This window comes from Bufo gargarizans, chromosome 6 (assembly GCF_014858855.1).
Source record: "Bufo gargarizans isolate SCDJY-AF-19 chromosome 6, ASM1485885v1, whole genome shotgun sequence".
NCBI classification, from domain to species: domain Eukaryota; kingdom Metazoa; phylum Chordata; class Amphibia; order Anura; family Bufonidae; genus Bufo; species Bufo gargarizans.
In genome coordinates, this window is record NC_058085.1 from 186,846,210 (window position 1) to 186,867,642 (window position 21,433).

A 21,433-nucleotide genomic window follows, 5' to 3' on the forward strand; every position below is an offset into this window, starting at 1 on the left:
TTTAATGGAATTTGGTGGTGTTGGGAGGGATGTGACATGTATTTAGTGTGAATGGGGATAAGGTTAGGTCACAATAGGGACAGGCATCATTCATTTGCCACCTTGAACCCTGGAACGGTGAGGTTCTTAAGGGAAGGGCTGGAGGTGTAGTGTGGCGGAGATGTTCTCCGCAGTAGAATTTAGGTACTGTGACATCGCCGCTTAAGAGTCTGACCTGCCTTGTAAAGACCTATTAATCTGTCCACGGGAGAACCGCACCCATCAAGATGGAAACAGACGTTGGATAGAAGAAAGTTGAGACTGTGAGGGTGAACCCGCTCCAGATGCCTTGGAGGCGGGCCATACCTGAAGATCGGCAGAACTACCGAGAGACTGTGGGGGTGTGGTCACTCCAAAGTGGGGGTGGCCGACACCAAGAGACTGTTAAAGAAAGGCCAGTTAAAGACTGTGAGGGTGAACCCACTCCAGATGCCCTGGAGGCGGGCCATACCTGAAGATCGGCAGAATTACCGAGAGACTGTGGTGGTGTGGTCACTCCAAAGTGGGGGTGGCCGACACCAAGAGACTGTTAAAGAAAGGCCAGTTAAAGACTGTGAGGGTGAACCCGCTCCAGATTCCTTGGAGGCGGGCCATACCTGAAGATCGGCAGAATTACCGAGAGACTGTGGGTGTGTGGTATCCTAAAGATGTCAAGAAGAAGACGGTGTATCCTGTGGACGGAGGAGTAGGTTACGGTGAAGGGCAGGTCGGAGGAAGCTGGATTAGGGATGTCTAAGTACCTAAAGATCAGTGTGCACTACAGTTCTTCCTGAACTTCCACCCAGGATAGGGTTGAGGGGAGGGGGGGGGGGCGCAAATATATCTCAACCCATTCCCCCAATATATTGTCGTATTATATAGTCCGACAACAGGGGGATTGTTGAGGAAGGGTTGAGACGTATGCATATATATCCATGCATGCCTGCAAACACGTGCGGGCATGTATGGTATATATGCATACATTAACCACCGCATCATGGGATGATGTGCGCAGATGTGCCCAACATCTGCGCACGTCTGCCCATGGTGATCCCCAGGGGCTCATAATGGCCCCTGTGGGATATATGTGCTGTGCCCCCTTTATAATGTAGGGGCTTGTGCCTCCTTATAATGTAGGGGCTCGTGCCCCCTTATCATATGTGCCCCCTTTAGATATGTATGTCCATGTCCCTAATATTAATGTATACATGTGTATGGATGTGCCCCAAGCATCCATACGCATGTATATTATATATATCCCCCCCCCCTCCTACACCTGAAACCAGGTGCATCGGTGTGAATGTGCCCCAAGCATTCGCACCGATGCAATCTGGCTAATTGCATCAGAATGACCAGACGAGGGTCCGGTCATCCTGATGGATACAAAGAGCTCAGATTCAACAGAATCTGAGCCCTTTGTTGTAATTATCTCCAGCGCCGCTGGAGATAATTACGCATGATAGAAGAAGGGGAGAAGCCTCCCCTCCTCCTATTATGCGCATTCCGACAGTGTGATTACTATCGCACTGTCCGGAATGCTAGGTGCTGCAGGCGGGAGATCAAAGGCGTCTCCTGCCTGCAGCGCGTCCCTGATGTGCTGGCCGGCGCAGTGACGTCATATCACTGCGCCGGCCCAGGGGTTAATCAGGGTAGGGAAAGGGTAAATCAGGGGCAGGGGTAACAAGGGGATAGCAGTAGGGGGTTACAAGGGTTCAGGGGTTACCCAGGGGAATAGGGGTTTGGTACAGGGGAGTAGGGGTATGGAAGACCAGAGGGGGAACAGGGTATACAGGGGAATATACTCAAGCGTTTGTCTGGAGGCTCCAGGTGGGGGACGGCCCAGCACTCAAGTTAGTTAGGGTCTGGGCCCCCCCACGTGGAGGAGAGCGCGTCCTGCGCTCAGCAAAAGGCGGCCGACCGGATCCCCCCTCCCTGATACCCCCTCACAGAGAAGAGAGCCCAGGCAGCCACCCGGGCTGCGCTGCGCTAATACAGGAGGATCGGGACCCCCCCCCCCCCGACCTTGAAGCAGAGCGCGTCCAGCGCTCCGGACAAGAGGCCTGACCGGACACCCCCCCCTCCTGAAGGAGAGCGCTTCCTGCGCTCAGGAGGAAGGAGCCGTGCCGTCCCCCACCTGGAGCCTCCGGACGAACGCTTGAGTATCTCCCCCTGTATACCCTGTTCCCCCTCTGGTCTTCCATACCCCTACTCCCCTGTACCAAACCCCTATTCCCCTGGGTAACCTCTGAACCCTTGTAACCCCCTACTTCTATCCCCTTGTTACCCCTGCCCCTGATTTACCCTTTCCCTACCCTGATTAACCCCTGGTGGCAACTCCTGCTTAATCCCTGCCACCCCCCCCCCCCTCACTATACACTTGCAGGGTATAATACCCTGCATTGTTGTATAGCCCTGATATACCATATTTGTGTTTGTGGCCTGCATGCACCCCTGCAGTGCCATAGTTAACCCCTTGTACACCGTAGGGACAGTGCAGATGGGTGGGTTATTGTTAATATTACTTGTATGTATGTATTGTATAGTTATTTTGTGGGTGGAATTTGGGAACATGTAGTGTAGTTGAGTACTGTATATTTAGTGCTGTATTGTTAGTGTATTGCGTGCTTAGTGTATTAGGTTTTAATAAATACCGTTATATTTGTACCCTTTGTGTAGAGTGTACTTGTTAGCGGTAGCGAGTTAGTAAGGCGCATGCAGCTAGCGAAGCGATTAGTGTAAAGCATAGCGAAGGTATTGTGTAATTATTATATAAAGGTATAAATAGGCGGAGTCATCACTAGACGGTTCCTCCTATTTAGGAAGATTAATTATCGATATTTGCATAAATATTACAGACTAATATTCCCCCTTTACAAAACCACTGCTGAAAAAGAAGCGATCAGGGACAAGCATACTCTGCTGAAAGAGCACTGCAAAGCCAAGGAGAAGGGGTCTGAACACAACCATGAATGGGAGCAACTATGCGAACAGTCCAGTCAAGAGCTGCAGCAGTACAAGAAAAGGCCTGAGCATGAGAGCAAGAATCAAATCCTGTGAGAGCATGTTATTGTCACTCAGAAAACAGTAGAAAAAGAGTGTCTGTCTGCTAGTTGGGCACAGAAGGCCTTTAGACAGTTTCTACTTGGTAGGAAGGCATTTTTTGTGACAACCCAAGCTCTTCTGGCCTAGGTCTGGCAGAATAAAGGGAAGCCTGTGATTCTGGCCACATCTTTCAGGGGGAATGTTGAGCTGGAAGATGGCAGGTTAATGCGGATGCACTATCACAAGCATCCATTTGGTACATGTGTTCACCCCCAAAGGGTTGAACACAGGGTGGGATATGTGGCAATGTGAATAATGATGGGTGCAGTAAAGTCCCAGGGAAGCATGAAAAAGGGGTATTGTTTGTACCAAGAGCGTGTCACCAAGAGGCCCGACCTTGGTGGAGTAAAGGCCCTAGATATATGTGGCCACCAAGTTAGTTGGTGGACACCAAGATAGTTAGCTTAACTGGCTCCAGCTAGTCCGGGGCGGGCTTTTACTAGGAACAGGCAATGTGTTGGGTAGGTACCTGTTCCCCATGTTCCAGTCCGGGATTTTGGAATATGTCCATGTCCAGGGATGCATTTAATCCTGTTGCTGGACTTGGGTGTGTCTCCCAGTCTAAGGGACAGAGACAGAGTCTTTGTGAAGCAGAGTACTGCTGGAGGCTCTGTACAAGTGGTCTCAGTCGGGCTGGCTGAGGTGCCACGGGGCTAGGCGCTAACCGTAACATTGGGGGACGCCGTGATGCCTGGCCGGAGTCGGGAGGACTACTGGGCCACACTCCCCCATAAAGATACTGGACTTGAGACCGCACGTGAACTGTACTCTGTACAGCCAGGCAGCTGATGGACATTGGGCTGGAAAAGCTGCATGTTATGACCGTGTGTGAACGGTGCTTTAGGTGAGTCAGTTTATGTTATGTTTAGTTAGAGCCCAGCCGGGCAGGTGTTTATTTTGTATGATTTATGTTTGTTTTGCTAAGGTGCCAATTAAAGCGATATTTGGATCTTAAACTTGGTGTCTGGCGAAGATACTTGTGTGAACGACCTCCGGCGAAGAGCTAACCCCCCACAAGGCACACTTCCTTGCTCTACGATACCAAGGACACCTAACTGTGAGTAATATCAGTGAATACTATTGATCTGGTGGGCACATGTATATTACTCAAAATACTAACTGCATAACCTGGAGATATTTGCAGCAACCAGAGTCATCTGGACATTGATACATCAGAAAACATATGAACTAAACCTATCAAGGATCTGTCAACCATTTTTACATCTGGCGACACTTGCCGAGTATACATCACTTGCATATCTATTGATTTTCAGCCTCCATTTTAACCATATTTTATGGAACCTATACCGTTAGTGGAATGCACAATATTGTAGACTGTTTATGATTTTTTTTATCTACATGCGCTTTATGCTGTATGTACTATGGTTCACTTTTAATGCAATTTTAGTGCATTTTTTTATGTATTTGTTTAGCGGTTTCTTTTTAGCAATTAAATAAATATTTGCCTCCACTTGATCCATCTGATGAGCGCCTGTTCAACTATAATAATTACTGATTAAATATAGATAGGGTGGATCTAACAGAACAATGCACCTTATCCACTACGACTAAGGACGGCAATACAGTTGTATCTAGCTGGCAGGCAGGACATTTGGGGTCTGGGACAAAATATCAGGGGCCCAGGCCCCGAATGTTTCGACCTAGCAACGCCCATGAGCTCAGGCTAATTCTGATGAATAGACCTTGCCTTGCTGCCATTCTGTACGGCTGCTGCTATGCCCGGCATCATGCCACTAATGCCTCAATTATCAGTTTAAGTGTATTCAGTTTCCACACGGTTTAAATTTTGAATTTCCTTTTTTTTTTTGGTGGGGGAGGGACGTTACATTTCTCTAAGCAGCATACATGAACATGATTCATGTATCCACACAGATCCATGCATCAGCTCAGTCTGATTCCGATAAATAGACACTGCCTTGCTGGCGGTGCCCCATTTTACCATTGTTGCTGTCTATCTGTCTAACTACCATCATGTTCTGTACAGCTGCTGGTGCCACCACCTCTATCATGCCACTGCTGCGACCTGCCGACCATCATCTTCCATAAGGCTGCTGCGTCCTCCATCATGCTGCTGCCTTTCTGCTAACATGTACCATATGGCTGCTGCTTCGACAGCCACCGGTTCCTTAGCTGCTGCCCCTCACTGTTAATCCCCTACTGCCACCACTTTTAAAGCAAAGCATCTACTGTTACTCTCACTACAACTACTACTACTACTTTTGCCACTACTACCATAGACAGCCTGTATGTTCCATGACATACTGCTGCTGCCGCTATTGTAGCCGCATGCCGCTAAATCCATGCTATGCTCTTTTCACATATACACTGCACTGCTGCTGCCTCCAAGTTAATAGTAATAATTGTTTTAGTCTTGTTAAAAACAAAACACTTTTTTTTTTGTGCTTATTGTATAGGTAGGCATTCCTACCCTGTCAAGGAATAATTTTTAAATGCATCGTCTTCCATCATCTGCCCCTGATAAAGGAACATTTTTGGAAGCTTTGGAATATGAAAAAGTATGATATGTGTCAGTGCGGTGTGTTTTAAAATACACTGTATGTTAACGCCTTTGAAGGTGTGTTTACCCATAGCTCTGTATGTCAGTTTAACTCAGACATCATTTACTATTGCTGTCATTGAGTTCCAGAGCTTGGAGAGATGGGAGGTAGTGTTGATCACGAATATTCGAATTTCGAATATAGGTACTTAGAAAATTTGCGAATATTTTGAATATAGTTATATATATTCGTAATTTCGAACATTCAATTATATATCTTTTTTTATTTGATTTTTTTTTTTTAAATCAGTACACATGATCCCTCCTTGCTTCTAGCTTGTGGGCCAATAAGAAGGCTGCAATATACTTGACTTTAGAAGTAGTAGTGTTTGCAAATTTTGCTCTATATTAGTTTTTTTTCGAATATTCGCTATATTGCTATATATTCTTGTTTTAGAATATTACGAATATTTGAAAAAACTAAGTTATAGCAATATAGCGAATATATTCGAAAAAGACAAATATAGAGCAATTTAGCTAATAAAGTGCTATAATCTTTTTTTTTATAGTTGTAATTTTTTTCCAATCTGAACTTCAGATGAGAAAAAATGATATTACATATTCGAATTCGTTGAATATTCGCAAATTAGAAAATTCTCAATTTTTTTACTCGAAAAATCGGCAAGGTATTGATTTGTGTAATATGCGAATTTTCGTAATTCAAATTTTCGGATTACAATTTTTTATTGCCAATTTTTCAACTTACAACTAGTAGACAAAGAAGATTATAGCACTATATTAACTAAATAGCTCTATATTAGATTTTTTCGAATATTCACTATATTGCTATATATTCTTGTTTTAGAATATTACAAATATTCGAAAAAACAAAGTTATAGCAATACAGCGAATATTCAAAAGAAATCGAATATAGAGCAATTTAACTAATATAGTGCTATAATCTTCTTTGTCTAATAGTTGTAAGTTGAAAAATTTGCAATAAAAAATTTGATTCCGAAAATTCGAAATACGAAAATTCGCATATTACACAATCATTACCTTGCTGATTTTTCGAGTAAAACAAAACGAGAATTTTTGAATTTGCGAATATTCGACGAATATTCTACAAAATATTCGAGAAATATTGCAAATTCGAATATGACCCCTGCCGCTCATCACTAAGCACCCGAGTACAATGGAAGTCAATGGGAGAACTCGATCACTAAACTAGGCACCCCCTGCTCTGAAGAGTGGAGGGTGTCTGGTTCACATGAAAAGGAAACATTTGTTCCTATATATTTACTTGTAAAAACAGGTATATAGCAGCTCTCACCTGTGTTAATTTGCAATGAACATGGACACAGCCCATGGATAGTGCTGGCGATAACGGAATCCAATAAACTTGAAGAACGTCCAGATCCAATTAGCAAAAAAGTTGTATCTTTATTTCAGCGGCTTTGTTAAAATGTTCAACACACAAGAAAAATTGTTATGCGTTTCAGATCATATTTGTGGGGGTCCTTCTTCATGACAATACCAAACTTAACTGACCATGCTATATATATACCATCCACCCACATCCAAACCAATAAGGCTCCTAGTTAGGAACAGGTGAGAGGGGAGGCGCAAACAGCATGATTTAAAATCACATGTACTACTAGAAAAAGAAAAATGTTGCATATATATGTACTTTGTATGAACCTTATAACAATTGAATATGAATAAAAAATCTATTATTTTGCAACACAATGCACTAACAAAACACCAGAATGAAATCACATAAAATAAGGCTTTAATATTGCAATATGAGATCACATCTCTTGTTTAAACATTGAGGATAGTGAGTGGCCAACTGGAACATCCAGTAGGCCTCCCTATTCAATAATTTTCTCCTATAATCACCTCCTCTCACGGGGGCCATCACTCTTTCTATACCCTGTGCCCACAATCCGGATGTGTCCCCACCATGATGACACGTTGCGGTTCTCATAACGGGGCACATCCGAAATGTGTTTACGGACCCTGGATTTAAGCTGGTTAGAAGTGCAGCTGACATATTGCAGATGACATTCTATACAAGTGATGAAATAAATCACATGTTGAGTATTGCAATTCAAATAAGATTTGATCTCAAATTCTTTATTGTTAGCTTTAGATCTGAAGCATTTACTGATTGTCATATGCTCACAGCATATACATCTATTATGGCCACACTTAAAGTTACCTCTACAGTTTAGCCATGTTGGTTTAGGGGCACCAGTACTTCGAAATAGACTAGGACTTAGGATATCACCATGGGTGGGCGCTCTGTGTTCCACACATCTAATACCACCTATCACAACATCCGACCATTGTTCATCGAATCTCAGAAGAGAGGTAAGTGTTTCTTTACAATTGTGCACACTTCATTGTATTGTTTGCCATATTGTGTGAATAACCTGGTGCTAGTTTCATAATTTTTTGCTGTTTCTATTTCCATTCCTATTTCTATTCTGAGCTTGCCCCTTCTATTTCTGTACATGGATCCTCACAGGGAAAACCAGTGTTTTTCCGTCCATATTCAAGGCAACCCTCTGTTCCTCCTTAACCTTTTTTACAGAAAACACCCTATTTGATAGCCTTTCCAATATGTTGCTTGATTCAATGTTAAAGGAGTCCACATCAGTGCAGTTCCTCCTTGCCCTGATTAGCTCACCCTTGGGAATATTGTGGATAACATACGGTGGATGTCAAGAAGTTGCATGTAAAATTGTGTTGCCTGCTGTGTAATTCCTATATGTCCTAGTCTGAACACCGGCAAAACTGACATTCCCCCTTAGGCACAAATCCAAAAAACAAATTGACTCCATTTCGAAGTGAACTTCAAAAGAAATAGAGTCCACACTCGCTATCCACAAGGTTTAAACAAGAGATGTGATCTCATATTGCAATATTAAAACCATATTTTATGTGATTTCATTCTGGTGTTTTGCTAGTGCATTGTATTGTGTGACAGGACCAGGGGGAAAGTGGTAGAAGGATTCTACATTTCACCTAGGTGCCTGTCCTATACGTTTTAAAAAGCAGCCAGGGAATTGACAGCAAGGAAAGCAAGGTTTTCTCTTTGCAAGGGTTTTGTTAAAAAAAAAATAGTTAGAAGGGCCTGGCTGCTTGGAGCAGGGAGAGGTGGGTGGGTCCCTGCTCCAATTAGCCACTCCAGGTATTCAGGGTAACTGTGACTAATCACGTTGGAACCATGTATGTTTGTAGATTGAGTGGCGAGAGCCACAGATCAGTCTGGTCCATTATACCCTGCCACAGGTCTGTGGTGGTGTGCTGTTTTTTTTCACCTAAACAAATAAGATTCAGCACAGCCTGTTGCCACTTCCCTACTGCAGTGCTACACTGCTTCCAGCTACTGACTGATGGCTGACTGGTGCTGCAAGATGACAATTCAGAGGTGGAATTGCAGGAGGAGAAGAGGGGTTGCAGCAACTAAAGTAGCTGGTGGCGAAAAACCTGATGGAAGTATGGCCCCAATCCTTGGCGTCAGTAGAACCTGTGCCATCCCAGGGTACGACTTGCTCCTGATCTCCACAACGTTCACCCAGTGTGCCTTCGAGCCGTCTGACTTCGAGAGTGGTGTCCTGCGCTGCCCTGCAAACTGGGACATGAAGCTAGGTATTGTAGATCATTATGTTTCTTGTGTTCTGCCAACAGGCACAGTTTTACCGCGCCCAGGGCCACGGCCTCTGCGTGCTCCATCAGCAACACGGCCACTTTTCCGTTCCTCACTGCTAGCCTTCATCATATTAAATGGTATATATGTGCAGCGTCCCACATATGTGTGTAAATGTGACACTTCAAACATCTGAATATGTATGTATGTGTGTATATATATATATATATATATATATATATATATATAGAATTGCAATGTATGGTATTCTTTATTATCTGGCTGGCAAGGTCATTTACACCACATAATATATATATAGGGGGGGGGGTCTAGCTGAGAGGAGTTTTTAGAATGTAGTCAGAGTAAGAAGAAGCAAGTTCATGGAGGGGAGAGACAGGCTAAAGTCACCATGTAGCTATGTTCCTTTCCTCTGGGCTCTGATCAAGCCTGGAGAAGATAACTACAGAAACCAAGCACCAGATAACAAGTCTATACACCAAAATGCAGAGAGCTTAGGGAGGGTAACAGCTAAACTTAGCTTTTGGACCTCATTAGCAGAAGTGACCAGGAGTAGCTTTCCGAGTGCCTGGACACAACTGGATGATTAAGGTCATAATTGTCCTTAATCCACGCTACACAAGCTTTCCGGGTCATAATGGAAAAACCTTTCTAGAAGAGTTTCCTGCCAAATAATGAAGCAGATGTTTTTGCCTGTCGTGAAGGGAACATCCTTAAAGGATAACTCCTAAATAAAAAGATAATGTCATCTTTAGCTCCACAGTGAACTTAGGATTACCAACGGGATCCTTGCCTGTAAAGTATCAGCATTAGAAGAATCCCTCCATTGACAACTGCCATTGCCTGATAATAGGATTACAAGTCAACTTATTATTATTGCTATACAAAAAGCTTTCCATCAATGAACTTACCAACTGTCCAGAGACTATTGATTTAGTAAGTGTTCAACTGGTTTGCAGCAGACAGCTCCTGATTTTATTGCTGCTGCTCTAGACGTTTGCACGTAATGGTGCGGGCGTCACGAACCAGGGGCCCAGCCGCAAAAGCACCTTACAACCATTACCATCAAGGGCACCTCAACTTCCTTTTGGCTGGTGTTCCCTGTAACCTCGGAGGATTTAGTGCTGTCTTCGTATCCACTGTACGCCAGCAGTGATGGCCAGTTCGCATTGTTCGCCTGCAAACATATGCGGGCTGCCATCTTTTTTCACAAATCCGACGAGGCACAAGTAAGTCCTTACCTGTGCTTGTGCGCAAGCCGGTCTGAAAACAAGTGCTGTCAACAGGAGCAGGCAGTTCCAAGAACAGCTACGGGGGCCTTTATTGGGCTGTTCTTGGAACTGCCTGCTCCCGGTGACCGCATTTGTTTTCAGACCGGCTCGCGGCACAGGTAAGGACTTACCTTGCTGGACTTGTGAAAAAAGATGGCAGCCCGCATATGTTCGCTTGCGAACAATGCAAACTGGCCATCACTGTATGCAAACACAGGGAGGCATTTGCTAACCGTAAGTACATGAACTATAGCACCCATTGGCCCACCATGAGCCTCACATGTTTCCCCCTGTGGTTTGGTAGCGTTACCTATGCTTGCAAGTATGTCACACGTACAGTAGCACAGTTTATTAAAGTGTATGCACAATTAAATTACAGTCAATTTCATAGATATATTGTTTGCTGAATATTTTGTTATACAGGAGAGGTACCACAGGTGATGGCTCTACTGTCACCAGCGGCTAAGAAAAAATTACAGTCAATGTCACAGATATTTGGGATGTGGAAATGTTATACAGGAGAGATACCACAGATAATGGTGCTGCTGTCACCAGCAGCTAAGAGAAAATTACAGTCAATGTCACAGATATTTGGGATGTGGAAATGTTATACAGGATTTGTAGCACAGGTAATGTCACTGTCTGCAGCATCTACGGAAAAAAGTACACTGGATGTCACAGATATTTTTAGGCTGCGCAAAAGTTATACAGGAGATGTAGTGCAGCCAATGTAACTGTCCGCAGCGGACACCATCTATGGAAAAAGTACACTGGATGTCAGATATTTTTAGTATGTGTAGACTTTAAACAGGAGATGTAGCTCAGATAATGTCGCTGTCGGCAGCGTCTACGGAAAAAGTACACTGAATGTCACAGATATTTTTAGGATGCACAAACGTTATATAGGAGATTTAGCACAGGAAATGTAACTGTCCGCAGCGGACATCATCTATGGAAAATGTATACTATGATGTCACAGATGTGTTTAGGTTGCGCAAACGTTACACAGGTAATTTAGTGCCGATAATGTCGCTATCTGCAGTGGCCAAACAATTGCAAGCTATTTAATGCAGGTTGCGCTAAAAATATATATTGCTGCCGGATACAAAAATAGTCTTTAAAAGGACTTTTGGGTCTCTAACAATTGCACGCAATTTAGTGCAGGTTGCGCTAATAATATACAGTACAGACCAAAAGTTTGGACACAAAAAAGTGTGAAACTACTGAAAATGTCATATTCTAGGTTCTTCAAAGTAGCCACCTTTTGCTTTGATTACTGCTTTGCACACTCTTGGCATTCTCTTGATGAGCTTCAAGAGGTAGTCACCTGAAATGGTTTTCACTTCACAGGTGTGCCCTGTCAGGTTTAACAAGTTGGATTTCTTGCCTTATAAATGGGGTTGGGACCATTAGTTGCATTGTGGAGAAGTCAGGTGGATACACAGCTGATAGTCCTACTGAATAGACTGTTAGAATTTGTATTATGGCAAGAAAAAAGCAGCTAAGCAAAGAAAAACGAGTGGCCATCATTACTTTAAGAAATGAAGGGCAGTCAGTCTGAAAAATTGGGAAAATTTTGAAAGTGTCCCCAAGTGCAGTCACAAAAACCATCAAGTGCTACAAAGAAACTGGCTCACATGCGGACCGCCCCAGGAAAGGAAGACCAAGAGTCACCTCTGCTGCGGAGGATAAGTTCATCTGAGTCACCAGCCTCAGAAATCGCAGGTTAACAGCAGCTCAGATTAGAGATCGGGTCAATGCCACACAGAGTTCTAGCAGCAGACACATCTCTAGAACAACTGTTAAGAGGAGACTGTGTGAATCAGGCCTTCATGGTAGAATATCTGCTAGGAAACCACTGCTAAGGACAGGCAACAAGCAGAAGAGACTTGTTTGGGCTAAAGAACACAAGGAATGGACATTAGACCAGTGGAAATCTGTGCTTTGGTCTGATGAGTCCAAATTTGAGATCTTTGGTTTCAAACACTGTGTCTTTGTGCGACACAGAAAAGGTGAACGGATGGACTCTACATGCCTGGTTCCCACCGTGAAGCATGGAGGAGGAGGTATGATGGTGTGGGGGTGCTTTGCTGGTGACACTGTTGGGGATTTATTCAAAATTGAAGGCATACTGAACCAGCATGGCTACCACAGCATCTTGCAGCGGCATGCTATTCCATCCGGTTTGCGTTTAGTTGGACCGCCATTTATTTTTCAACAGGACAATGACCCCAAACACACCTCCAGGCTGTGTAAGGGCTACTTGAACTTGAAGGAGAGTGATGGGGTGCTGCACCAGATGACCTGGCCTCCACAGTCTCCGGACATGAACCCAATCGAGATGGTTTGGGGTGAGCTGGACCGCAGAGTGAAGGCAAAAGGGCCAACAAGTGCTAAGCATCTCTGGGAACTCCTTCAAGACTGTTGGAAGACCATTTCAGGTGACTACCTCTTGAAGCCCATCAAGAGAATGCCAAGAGTGTGCAAAGCAGTAATCAAAGCAAAAAGTGGCTACTTTGAAGAACCTAGAATATGACATATTTTCAGTTGTTTCACACTTTTTTGTTATGTATTTAATTCCACGTGTTAATTCATAGTTTTGATGCCTTCAGTGTGAATCTACAATTTTCATAGTCATGAAAATAAAGAAAACTCTTTGAATGAGAAGGTGTGTCCAAACTTTTGGTCTGTACTGTATGTGGTCACGGCTACCTGTGACACGCAATAAACTATAGCATTCCCGTTGTCATGCCAATGGACCATGTGACTGCAAGATTGCGATCACATGGTCATGACATCACACACACACAACCCCTTTCCACGGCCGGCAGCGCCCCACATATAACTGAGCATGCATCCACACACAGACAGGAGCCTACAGCGATCGGCCTCTCTCCTTCTCCCCCTGCATTTTCATATGAGAGAGGGCCGAGCACCAGAGGATGTGTCTGCTTCCGGTCTGCTTTCCGATCATATGACCATTAAAACATGAAGAGTGCCATCGATCTAATTTCCAGATAATATGGGCCGGAACTTTGTTCCTAGGGGCAGCAACCCTAAATTGGACACCAGCATATGGACATGACACACAAACTGAGAGGAGGTGAGTGGTGCCGTGGGAAACGGCAACAGAGGACTCTCTGGGTCTCGGTCTGTTAAGGCTGCCAGTAACTGCTGAAAGACACAGACCGGGAACCATGAATGTGATGTCGGAAAGAAAATGACTTGTGTTGGGGGTCCTGTTTGAGATGTTTTGCTTGCTGTACAGCGTGTAACTGTCGGAACTCGGGTTCAACTGGGTGAGGCTGATAAAACTACTATTGGCAGAAGTGCACGTGAACTCGCCTGGCCTCAAAAACCCGTAGAACTCTAAGTAGATACCAGCTTTGAGCACTAGAATGGGGAGTGCACCATAAGGGGCTCTATCTAGCATGTTTGACAAGTCCCTAAAGATTTCGCCAGTGATGGCCTGTCTGCATGGCATGGCATTTACACATACCCTTCAATGCTGACTTGATAACACGAGCAGAAAATAGGGACCCAGGCTCAGGATTGTTTATGGCAGAAAAACGTTGTACCCCTGCCAGGTAGGATCTAATGGTGTTGTGAGAAAGCCTCAAACCTATGAATGCCAATGCGTAATCTATGAAACTAGTATCCCCTTGGGGATATTTTACCTGAAACCTGACGAACGTGTTCCAACCTGTGTTTGTAACTCCTGGTCGTGTTAAATGAGAATGACCTGGCTACCAGGCTGTGTGCAGTAACCAGATGGTTTGTTAGTCCAGAATTAATGCTGAGTAAGGAGGAATTGAGGCCCCTATGTTGTCTGCTTCTGGCATGACCTGTGAAAATAGGGAGAAGTTAGCCTGTGACAAAACGTCAGCCGCCACGTTCTGTGTTTTTCAGATATGGGAACATCAATAGTGAAAGTTGTATTGTAACGAGAGCCAAACTAGTCTTCTTCCAAAAGACATGACGTGCAGGGATTTAGATCTACCGCTTGTTAAGATGTCCACTGTTGCTGAATTGTCTAAAATGATAACTGTGGAATTTGCCCATGAACTACCCCACATGTATGTAGCAGCCACTATGGGGTACAGTTCGAACAAGGCTGAAGTCTAACTTCTCTGGGCCATGTCCCGACCATCCAGTGGGTGCCAAAAATGGCAGCAAAACCAGTGCCAACGGAAGCATCAGAAAAGACGAACTAGTAGCAGTGGGGATGAAAAAAGAAATCCCATTCCAGTGGCTCAGAAACTGGTCCCACATGACTAAAACTGCCACTGCCTGACCATCTATCAGTACTGGACTATCCTGCTGTTGTGCCGCGGGAAGAAGGGTCAACAGACGGGAAATGAATGACCTACCATGTGGGATAATGTGCACAGCAAAATGTAACATCCCCAGTAATAACTGTAAATCAGCTTTTGTTGACACTCTCACTACTGTGAACCTGTGGATGACTTCCTTGATCCTTACCAGTTTGTCTTCTGGTAGCCTAAGTAGCATATTCCCTGAGTCTAACACAATGCCCAGGAACATGAGTACAGTAGATGGGCCTTCAACCTTCTTGGGTGACACTGACACACCTAGCTGGGAGAAACTGCTTGTAAGGTTTCAAGCCCCTGAGGTGTATGCCTTGGATGTTCAGTCAACAAAAAAATCAATCAGGATGACATGTTCACAGTGGACTTCCAAGATCCAATACAGGGCCTGCGCAACTGGTCAAATAACCAGGGGCTACTCTTGGAGCCAAACGTCAGCTTTGTGGCGAAATAGTACAAAGTCCTCCATTTTATACCATGCCATTGCCAGAGTGCAGGCATGATGGGAAGGAGTTTGAAAGCATTGGACATATCTGCCTTAGACAAGTAGGCTTCAGGCCCTACCTGCATGACAGTTGCTATGGCCTGATCTATTGTTGAATATTTCATGCTTACTACTTCTGACAAAATGAGGGAATTGAGTCTGGCAATGTGAGAAGCATGCAGGGCTGAAAGGTCATAGATCAGCCTCTCTTTTTTGCTAAATTTGCTTGTAACTACCCCTACTGGGCTTGCCCTCCAGTGGTCGAATGGTGAAACCGTAAAAGGTCCTATGAGAAACCCTTTCTCTTAATCTTCCTCTAACAACTCGTCCACTGTACTTGGGACTCTCTCAGCAGACTGTAAATTTTTGCACTCGTGCATGACCTCTGGCAGTGCAATCAGGCCTGAATGAAACCCAGCCACAAACCCTGTGACCAAGAAATTGACAAACCTAGTATCATATTGACCTTGCAGATATAACTGTAAATAATCGGTGTTTATAACGCTCATGCATGCTTTATCTGATTTTAATGGACACGCTACCTTAGGATAAGCTCTAAAATAATTAGTGCAAACATGAAGTAGATGGCATTGGCTGAGAAATTGAAATTGTTGCAAATTTGGGATCTTCCTAAATGTCTGATAGGGCGACTTAACTTATCCACCAGTGCCCGACGGACCTGCTGGCGAAACCTTGAAACTTGATTCCGACATGGTGGTTGCACTGTGACACCACTCGGCAGTGTGAAAAATGGACTGACAAAGTGAGCACGATGGGGCTTTAAGACCTGAAAAGTGTATGCAGAAAGTCTCAGTGTCTATGTTGGCCTAATTTGTGTCTAAACTGAAATTGACTGAGTGTTGCTGCTGCTTTTGCAGAAAAAGTGACTTTATAAAGGTAGAGATCCAATTCCTCCCTCTTGTCTGGACATACAGAGCAAATGACGTCCCTGTACAAGCTGAACGCCAGAATGAATTCAGGAATCGTTAGCTTCCAATTGAGCCTATAATCTCGGCTCTTGAGGTCCACGGAACCTCACCACAAGCTATAACCTTGTTTTCGGTGAGATCTTGAGTGGCAATCAAGAGGGATGCTAGACTTACATCTCTACCCTCAAGTATGTCTTTCTTGACATTGGCCAGAATGAAATGCGCTGGTATGATGGGCATAGGGGACACTGTACCTGAGCAACCAGTGGTAGATGTGGTAGATGCATCCCGAGACTCCACTGTTTCCAACCTCGCCTGAATATTGGTAATTGAAGACATCATGTTATTGATCATGACATGCAATTGTGTAAGGAAAGTATGACTCCGTCGCGAGTAAGCGGTACAGCTCTGCTTTCCTTGCGGTAACTGAAAAAGGGATACCTCTCCTCAACAACTCCGAAGTGAGCTTAGGAATGGTCCAGCTTCGAAGCAATGAAATACTGCCATGCTCCGACATCCTGGTAGTGTTCTCATTCATATAAGCTTCCTCAATGTCAGATGCATGTGACATGTTGCAACTGCTGATCATAAACAGACATTTGAACAACGCTAGTATGCGTTAGTGAAGAGAAATGCCAAACCTGTGTAACCTGTCACTGATAGAACAACCAAACAACAGAAAGACAGAGGGAGATGCCACGTGGCGACTCGAAACAGACTACAGAGGGCACCCGTGACAGTCACCTACTGACTCTAATTGAAACTAGGCGGATGTGAGTAATGTATTTATACTGATGAACATGACAACATGTTGTGACAAAACGTGACTTACCCTTTTTCCTCCCTTTTTTAAAAATATATTTTGCATTTTTTTTATATTTTACAACCTTTAAAGCTGGTGTAGGGGATTAGCTCTTTTCCAGGGGTTGCAAACACACACTTCTTCACAGAAACCAGGATTTAGGGGCCAAACTGTGCTTTATTGTGGCACACGGCATAAAGCAAAAACACACAAAGCCAAAATAAAATATCTAAACACATAGGTTTCCCTGACTCACCTAAAGCGTAACACAGTTCACACCCGTGATGAGATGTGTATTTTCCAGCCCAACCTCCAGCAGCCTCCAGGCTGCTCCCACACCAGGGTCTCTTGGGGATAGAGGTCTCTCAGCCCTCCTGGCTCAGACCACACAGAACCACTCCAGCCTTCTGTGTGCAAGTCCCCACCCTCTCTCACTCTGAGGATTCCTTTATCCCCAGGTGATTACTGCACCTGGTCTTTCTTCAGACCTGGTGATTCTGGGGAAGACACAGCAAATCCTGCCATATATCTCCCCTAACAACCATGAGGCCTGTCACTTCCTCACACTGGGCACAAGTAAAACTAACCTCTGACACACCGTAAGTTGAATTTACAAAGTTGCCCACTGGTAGTGAACGTAACTTACTGTATGTCACCAAGTGACTGCCCCTGTTAGACAAGACATAACAAAATAAAGGTTCCAACCGCAGTGGCCTGAGTGACGTGTCAGGTCTGATATTGTGAAACCGCAAACTGATGGAAATATGACTTGCTATGACGACCCTGACTAGTCGTAGTATGCTGACACTGACATGAGGTCATACGTAGTAATATTGGTAATATGTAATGACATAGATCATGCTATTACACTTGGGAATGCTGTATAAAAGGTGCAGCAAGCGAAAATGTATCCTCCAGAATATGTTGGCATGGACCATGTTGGTGTGCCCTGGGTGTAACTTGGGTACATACCGCGTAACACAAATGTGCAGCTGGTGAGTTGCACATATATAGTCAGGTCCATAAATATTGGGACATCAACACAATTCTAACATTTTTGGCTTCATACACCACCAACACAATGGATTTGAAATTAAATGATCAAGATGTGCTTTAACTGCAGACTGCCAGCATTAATTTGAGGGTATTTACATCCAAATCAGGTGAAAGGTGTAGGAATTACAACAGTTTGCATATGTGCCTCCCACTTGTTAAGGGACCAATAGGACAATTGGCTTCTCAGCTGTTCCTTGGCCAGGTGTGTGTTATTCCTTCATTATCACAATTACAATGAGCAGATAAAAGGTCCATAGTTAATTGCAAGTGTGCTATTTGCATTTGGAATCTGTTGCTGTCAACTCTCAAGATGAGATCCAAAGAGCTGTCACTATCAGTGAAGCAAGCCATCATTAGGCTGAAAAAACACAACAAACCCATCAGAGAGATAGCAAAAACATTAGGCGTGGTCAAAACAACTGTTTGGAACATTCTTAAAAAGAAGGAACGCACCGGTGAGCTCAGCAACACCAAAAGACCCAGAAGACCACGGAAAACAACTGTGGTGGATGACCGAAAAATTCTTTCCCTAGTAAAAAAACATCCTTCAGAACAGTTGGCTAGATCAAGAACACTCTCCAGGAGGTAGGTGTATGTGTGTCAAAATCAACAATCAAGAGAAGACTTCACCAGAGTGAATACAGAGGGTTCACCACAAGATGTAAACCATTGGTGAGCCTCAAAAACAGTAAGGCCAGATTAGAGTTTGCCAAACGACATCTAAAAAAGCCTTCACAGTTCTGGAACAACATCCTATGGATCTGCATGAAAACAGAGACGGAGTCTCGCTGACTCCTGCGCCCTAGCCATACTGCCACGCAGGAGCCATGACGCAGGCTGCCAGGCAGATTGTTCTGGTGTGGTGTCCAGCTCCTCCTCACCTAAGGAAACTGACACACCGCCGACTAGACTGTAAACTAGACGGTGCTGCACGAGTGTACAGCGAACACTTACCCGGGAGTGGAACTCACGTGCTGCATCAGCAGACTCTGGATACTCCAAGTATACACAGCACCGTCATCGCACAAAAGAGATGTGCCTGCCTGGTATATAAGTGCTGCTGACACCCCTCCCACAAATACAGGCCAATAAATCTGCCTTCATACATATTGCTGCCAGATACAACAATTGTCTTTAAAAGGACTTTTGGGTCTTTACAATTGCACGCAATTCAGTGCAGGTTGCGCTTAAAATATATATGATGCTGCCAGACACAACAATAGTCCTTAAAGGACTTTTGGGTCTAACACCAACCCTGCCTAACAAAAAAAATAATAATTCAATTCCCTACACTATCTGTTCCTTCTACAGCACAGCTCTCCCTGACTAAGACGAACCACATGTCATTGGGTGCTTTATAGCACCCGATGACGCGTTCTGGCCAGCCAATCACTGTAATGCCAGTAACACCTGCATAGCAGCCAACAAACGTGTGGGGAGAAGACTCGAGCATCGCGCTCGAGCGCACGTGGTATTCACAAAACACTGCGATGTGCCAAACATCGCAAAGCTCGAGCTGGACTGGTGTTCGGCCGAGCTTGCTCACTCAACACTAATGGGAGAGGGGTAGAGAAAAAAATAAAAACTAGAATCCTGCCCCCTGATTTGCTGACAGCCTGTCTGTCAGTCTCATGGCCACTCAGGGCAAACCCACTACTCCCTCCCTCCTACTGTCAAGTGATTTGTTCATCTTTATCCTCCCTTTTGTTTTTGGGACAGTTTTTTTACAATAACATAGTGCTTGTTCCATTTTTGCATATATTATCTGAAAATAATCACCAAAACTTTGAATTCATTTGGCAGACAAATTTTTGTGCACTGTAACAAATCTGATTTGTTCTGAATTAATTTGCTCAACTTTAGTGCAGATATTTCTATTCTACTTTATCTCTATGTAGGCTCCATTGGTTTTGGCTAATAATCACTCATGAAAATCACTGGCAAACACTGGCAACCTAACATTTTAATTTGATTATTATTATTTTACTATAACAGGCTGAGTGCATTCACTGTTTTTAAGGGCATTAATGTAAAATCTATAATGGATTCGGTTGTGTTACAGAATTTGGCTCTGGGTATGTTGGGGTTAACAAAATCTCTGTTCTGGTAGTGTAATGACTATTTCCTTTAAATGAATGTCTACCAGTAAGCAAGAGCTCATATTATGAGCCTGTCTCTTTTCTATCAGCCACAAGATCTTAATGCAACCAGATTCAGACAGAAAAATTACACGTACAGTACATATCTTGTAGTTTGATTTTGTAATAAGTTCTCTTATTTAAGATTTAACTTCCATCTGTTCACAGTTGATAATGCACAGGAGAAGAAACTGCACAGGAGAAAAATGGTTCAATATATTCAGACAGAAAAGCTTTTAAGTTAAGCTTTGGAAGTAAAAAAATAATTATTTAAAATGCCATCACACTCTTACCACTGCTTTAAAAGTTATGAAAACGTCATTGTTATTTGCATAATAACTCTGGAACTTAGATATTTGGCACAAAATCTATAAGGTTGGATTTTTTGCGTAAAACATTCCTTTTTTGCAAACAATTTGATTTGAGTCAACTTTTAATTTGTCTCATAAAGAAAATGTTTATCCATGTGTTATTAGGGCATATTGACATCATACAGAGGGCACCCCTTTCTGAGCTAAAATAGAGAGTCCATGTGTACCATTCTAATAATAAGTGAAATAAAATACTGCATTACTGTACAAAGGGATTTGAATTAGGGATGAGCGTACCCGAACTGTATAGTTCGGGTTCGTACCGAATTTTGGGGTGTCCGTGACACGGACCCGAACCCGGACATTTTCATAAAAGTTCGGGTTCGGTGTTCGTCGCTTTCTTGGCGCTTTTTGAACGGCTGCAAAGCAGCCAATCAACAAGCGTCATACTACTTGCCCCAAGAGGCCATCACAGCCATGCCTACTATTGGCATGGCTGTGATTGGCCAGAGCACCATGTGACCCAGCCTCTATTTAATATTTGTTTTTTGGCTAAATCCTACATCAGGGTGAAGCTGTCACACCAAGTGCATTTAACCAGCAATAGTCTGGTTATTTTTTGGCCATATACTACATCAGGGGCAAGCTGCGCCTGTCACCAAGTGCATTTAACCCTCAATGGTGTGGTTGTTTTTTGGCTAAATCCTACATCAGGGTGAAGCTGTCACACCAAGTGCATTTAACCAGCAATAGTCTGTTTATTTTTTGGCCATATACTACGTCAGGGGCAAGCTGTCACC